Source organism: Physeter macrocephalus, chromosome 2 (assembly GCF_002837175.3).
Source record: "Physeter macrocephalus isolate SW-GA chromosome 2, ASM283717v5, whole genome shotgun sequence".
Classification (NCBI taxonomy): domain Eukaryota; kingdom Metazoa; phylum Chordata; class Mammalia; order Artiodactyla; family Physeteridae; genus Physeter; species Physeter macrocephalus.
This window is the reverse complement of record NC_041215.1, coordinates 34,788,675-34,794,691: the sequence shown is the minus strand read 5'-3', so window position 1 is coordinate 34,794,691 and position 6,017 is coordinate 34,788,675. Positions and strand designations below refer to the sequence as shown.

The following is a 6,017-nucleotide window of genomic DNA, read 5'->3' as shown; positions in this document are numbered from 1 at the left end:
AAAAAAAAAAAAAAAAAAAAAAAAACCATCTGATTGGAGTCTGGATGCCAGTTTCTCTTATAGAACAGAGAGGGAGAAGTGGTGAGGAAGTAAAGTAAAAGGCCATTAGTCTTGTAAGATATCTCCTTTCTTGGCCCGCATCAGGGAGGGGATGTGTTAATTTCTTCTTTTCTGCAGCCATTCATAGTTGAGCAGGGTTCCCTGTGACAGGTCATTATTTATGCTTACAGCTATAGACAGCATCCTTTTAGTGATTATAATAACAAAAGCAACAAAAAGCAAAGGTTAAAGTAAAAGAAACAGATCCAACATGGAGTCAGATTTCCCTCTTCCCTGTTACAATTCCCCACGATCAATCCCCATTCCACAATCTTGTGGGGACGATGACCACTCTTGGCTACTTCCTGCTGTGTAGGGGTAATGAGGGGTGATCATGGAATGGAACTGATCAGCCTTGGGCAGGGGATAATTCTTAGAATTGTTAATGCAAGTTCATGTGCTGGATGCACAGTGAGGCCAAACAAACTGAAACATCAGAGTTTGGAGCAGAGAAAGGTTTATTGCAAGACCACGCAAGGATACAAAGTGGCTCATGCCTTAAAAATCCTTGAGCTCCCCGAAGGGTTTCAGCAAAGCATTTTTAAAAGCCAGGTTGAGGGGGTGATCAGATCGTGCACATTTCTCTGATTGGCTGATGGTAAGGCAGCAGGGTGGTGTCACAGGGGTTAACTTTATCAGCCTTTAGGCTCCAGGAAGCCTGGGGTTATGTGCTTCTGGTCATCGAGTAGTTAACATCTTCCATTTGGTGAGGGGTTTTCACATCTGCAAAACAACTCAGGAAATTTGCATCAAATACTATTATCTATGTACTTCAGAGAGCAGCTAAAGCAGGGGACATGGGGGAAGGTCTGTCCCAGGAAGGCCCCATAGGGTCCTGATCAGTTACAGAATTTTTAGTAAATAGTATAACTCTCAGTTATTTGAACCTGATGCTCTGTTGTTCAGTAGAACAGGATTAAACAAGTAGATTGACCCACCCTTCTCAAGCTGTAAAGAAATTGCAGTCTCAACACTTATCCTTTTTGAAGAGCAACCTTAAGTCTTCTAAAGGTTCACAAACCCACTGCTCTCCAAGCCTCTCAGGAGTTGGGTCATTTTAGATGATGGTGGTGCAGCTTTAATGCAAGTGTGATGAATCCAAGGCTTTATCCCAGCCAATTTGACAGATGAATGCATGGTGAGTAATACCACGTGTGGTCCTGTCCACCTTGCAGTCAGCTGGTGCCCAGGCCTTTGTTCTCTCCAGGTTTTAAGGAGGACTTGATCTGCAGGTCAGAAAGGATGTAGGGTTACTTCAGTTGGATAGGCAGATCTGCTGGAAGCAAACTCATGAACAGAGGTTAACATAGTGCCTGAAGCCTTAACCTAATTAGCAACAGCTAGGTCTTTCAGAGCATTTACAGATTCCCCTGTCCGGGCAGACACCTGGAATACCCTGCCATACAATATTTCAAAGGGGCTTAATTTAAGCCTGCTTCTGAGGCCACTCTGATCCATAGCAGGGCAACTGGCAATGCCTTATCCCAAGTTAAACTAGCTTCTTGCCATGTTTTAGCAATGCTCCTTTTCAATGTATGATTCATTTTCTCACTTTTTCCTGTTGATTGTGGTCTCCAGGATGAACGTGACTTCTGATCAATTTGCGGCACTTTACACACTTTTGGGGTTATGCTAGAGACAAAAGCAGGTCCATTATCACTCTGAAGGGTGTTAGGTAGTCCAAACCGGGGAATAATTTCCTCAAGGAGGACTTTAACCAGTTTGGAGGTTTTTTCTGTTTGTGTGGCATATGCTTCCACCCATCCTGAAGAAGTGTCCACACACACCAGCAGGTATCTGAAGTTTCCTGCAACTCGAGGCATTTGAATAAAGTCTATTTGCCAGTCCTCGGTAGGGCAGGTCCCTTTGTGCTGGGTCCCCATCTGGGGAGGTCTGACAGCAGTTTTGGGGTTATTTTTAGCACAAATCATGCAATTCCGTGTGACTCCCTGGATGGTCTCTTGTAGGTGAGGTCCAAGTATATACTGTTGAATCCACTGCAGGGTGACATCTCTCCCGTGATGTGTACTGTCATGAATGTGTTTCAGCACAGTGTCCAAGAGGGCCTCAGGAATCAAAACCGTTCCTTGTGCATGACATTTCCAGCCAAGCGAGTTATGGTCAAGAGTGAAACCCCACTCTTTGGTCCTCTCCTTGTCCTTTTCTGAATACACTGGCTGATATTTTGGCAAGTCGATCTGTGGGAGAAGTGACCCGATGGTGGCTTGAAAATCACCTTCCTTTGCTGCTTTTTTGCAGCTTGGTCAGCTGATCAATTGCCTTTTATTATATGAGTCTCGCCCTTCTGGTGGCCTGGGCAGTGCATTGCAGCCATTTGTGAGGGCTTATGGACTGCTCCTAATAGTGACAGGATTTCAGAAGCATGTTTTATGTCTTTATTGTTTGAAGTGAGAAGCCCCATTTCTTTCCAGATCACCCCCTGAGCATGCACCAAAGAGAATGCATAGTGGGAATCTGTGTATATATTTACTCACTTCCCTTTAGCAAGGAGCAGGGCTCTTGTCAGAGCAATGATTTCTGCCTTCTGAGCTGAGCTCCCTGGGGGCAGGGCTTTTGCTTCAACGATCCTTTTAAGAGTTACCACTGCGTACCCGGCACATCGCCTACCTTAGTCCATGAAGCTGCTTCCATCGGCGAACAATTACATATCTGGCTCAGCCAAGGGTTGGTCCATTATGTCCGGTCTGCTAGAGTACAGAAGCTCGATGATGTATAGGAGTCAGGCTCCGAGGATTGTGAAGCATCAATCGGGAGCAATGTGGCTGGATTTAGGGCTGAAGTGACTTGAAGTCTTATGTTGGGATTGTCCAGGAGAATGGCTTGGTACCTTCCCATTCTCCAGGAAGTCAGCTGATAGCGCCGTTTCCGTTCCAGCAAAGAAGGGCACGGTGAGGAACATACACAGTGTTCACAGTGGTGCTTTGCCCCAGGGTACACTTCTCACCTTCCTAAAGTATATCCCAAGTAGCTGCTACAGCTCGAAGGCAAGGAGGCCACCCCTTAACAGTCTGTTATAGTTGTCTTGAGAAGTAGGCGGTGGGTGGAGGGATAGTCCCCAGAGTTTGAATTAACACCCCAAGGCTTATGCCTTGTCTCTCATGGACATACACTTTGAAAGGTTTCTTTAACTGGTAGTCCCAAAGCCAGGGATGGGACTAACTAAACAATTTTTTATTGTTTCAAAGGCTGTTTGGCACTCTAGCCTGCAATTGCCTGTTTTCTGTCGGGCAAAAGATCCTGCTATCCTTGGGAGAGGACCAAACCCAGTTAAGAGATTTGCTGTTTGCATCTCTGGGTCTTTTTCTGGGGACATTATATCCACAATTGGCTAAATAATTCAGGGTTCTGATGGTATTTTGTAGACATTTATCATATGTAGGGCTCGCTATGAGCAAGTCATCCACAGAGTGGAGCAAGAGTCCTTCGTGCAATATTAAGTTTCTAAGGTCTTTAGCCAACATCTCCCCAAACAAGGTGGGGGAATATTTTTAAAAATTAAAAAAAAATTTTATTAGCATATTTATTGGAGTATAATTGTTTTACAATGTTGTGTTAGTTTCTGCTGTATAAAAAACTGAATAAGCTATATGTATATATATATCCCCATATCCCCTCCCTCTTGTGTCTCCCTCCCACTCTCCCTATCCCACCCCTCCAGGTGGTCACAAAGCACCGAGCTGATCTCTCTGTGCTATGCGGCTGCTTCCCACTAGCTATCGATTTTACATTTGGTAGGGTATATATGTCCATTTTTTTTTTTTAGATTCCATATATATGTTTTAGCATATGGTATTTGTTTTTCTCTTTCTGATTTACTTCACTCTGTATGACAGACTCTAGGTCCATCCACCTCACTACAAATAACTCAATTTCGTTTCTTTTTATGGCTGAGTAATATTCCATTGTATATATGTGTCACATCTTCTTTATCCATTCATCTTATGATGGACACTTAGGTTGCTTCCATGTCCTGGTTATTGTAAATAGAGCTGCAATGAACATTAGGTTACATGTCTCTTTTTGAATTATGGTTTTCTCAGGGTATATGCCCAGTAGAGGGTTTGCTGGGTCATATGGTAGTTCTAATTTTGGTTTTTAAAGGAGCCTCCATACTGTTCTCTATAGTAGCTGTATCAGTTTACATTCCCACCAACAGTGAAAGAGGGTTCCCTTTTCTCCACACCCTCTCCAGCATTTATTGTTTGTAGATTTCTTGATGATGGCCATTCTGACCAGTGTGAGGGGATACCTCATTGTAGTTTTGAATTGCCTTTCCCTAATGATTAGTGATGTTGACCATCCTATCATGTGGTTCTTGGCAATCCATATATCTTCTCTGGAGAAATGTCTATTTAGGTCTTCTGCCCATTTTTGGATTGGGTTGTTTGTGTTTTTGATATTGAACTGCATGAGCTGCTTGTGTATTTTGGAGATTAATCTGTTGTCAGTTGCTTCATTTGCAAATATTTTCTCCCATTCTGAGGGTTGTCTTTTCATCTTGTTTATGGTTTCCTTTGCTGTGCAACAGCTTTTAAGTTTAATTAGATCCCATTTATTTATTTTTGTTTTTATTTCCATTTCTCTAGGAGGTGGGTCAAACAGGATCTTGCTGTGATTTATGTCAAAGGGTGTTCTTCCTATGTTTTCCTCTAAGAGTTTTAGAATATCTGGCCTTACATTTAGGTCTTTAATCCATTTTGAGTGTATTTTTGTGTATGGTGTTAGGAAGCGTGCACACTTCATTCTATTACATGTAGCTGTCCAGTTTTCCCAGCACCACTTATTGAAGAGGCTGTCTTTTCTCCATTGTATATTCTTGCCTCCTTTATCAAAGATAAGGTGAACATATGTGCATGGGTTTATCTCTGGGCATTCTATCTTGTTCCATTGATCTATATTTCTGTTTTTCTGCCAGTACCACACTGTCTTGATTACTGTAGCTTTGTAGTATAGTCTGAAGTCCAGGAGCCTGATTCCTCCAGCTCCATTTTTCTTTCTCAAGATTGCTGTAGCTATTCTGGGTCTTTTGTGTTTCCATACAAATTGTGAAATTTTTTGTTTTAGTTCTGTGAAAAATGCCATTGGTACTTTGATAGGGATTGCACTGAATCTGTAGATTGCTTTGTGTAGTATAGTCATTTTAACAACGTTGATTCTTCCAATCCAAGAACATGGTACATCTCTCTATCTGTTTGTATCATCTTTAATTTCTTTCATCAGTGTCTTATAGTTTTCTGCATATAGGTCTTTTTTCTCCTTAGGTAGGTTTATTCCTAGGTATTTTGTTCTTTATGTTGCAGTGGTAAATGGGAGTGCCTCCTTAATTTCTCTTTCAGATTTTTCATCATTAGTGCATAAGAATGCAGGAGATTTCTGTGCATTAATTTTGTATCCTGCTACTTTACCAAATTCATTGATTAGCTCTAGTAGTTTTCTGGTAGCATCTTTAGGATTCTCTATGTATAGTATCATGTCATCTGCAAACAGTGACAGCTTTACTTCTTCTTTTCCGATTTAGATTCCTGTTATTTCTTTTTCTTCTCTGATTGTTGTGGCTAAAACTTCCAAAACTATGTTGAATACCAGTGGTGAGAGTGGACAACCTTGTCTTGTTCCTGATCTTAGTGGAAATGGTTTCAGTTTTTCACCATTGAGAACAATGCTGGCTGTGGGTTTGTCATATATGGCCTTTATTATGTTGAGGAAAGTTCCCTCTATGCCTACTTCCTGCAGGGTTTTTATGATAAATGGGTGTTGAATTTTGTCAAAAGCTTTCTCTGCATCTATTGAGATGATCACATGGTTTTCCTTCTTCAGTTTGTTGATATGGTGTATCACGTTGATTGATTTGCATATATTGAAGAATACTTGCATCCCTGGGATAAATCCCACTTGAT

At 41.7% G+C, this 6,017-nt stretch overlaps 1 long non-coding RNA gene across 4 annotated transcripts in view; it reads right to left on the bottom strand.

Annotated features, from left to right (window-relative positions):
• Window positions 1-52: 52 nt before the first annotated feature.
• LOC114487994 (uncharacterized) overlaps window positions 53-6,017 on the bottom strand; it is a 33,326-nt gene continuing 27,361 nt past the window's right edge. For all 4 annotated transcript variants that reach the window (XR_003683633.1, XR_008618277.1, XR_003683636.1 and 1 more), the window contains one exon: window positions 53-1,325. This is a non-coding gene — a long non-coding RNA (uncharacterized lncRNA). The remainder of the gene's footprint in view (window positions 1,326-6,017) is intronic.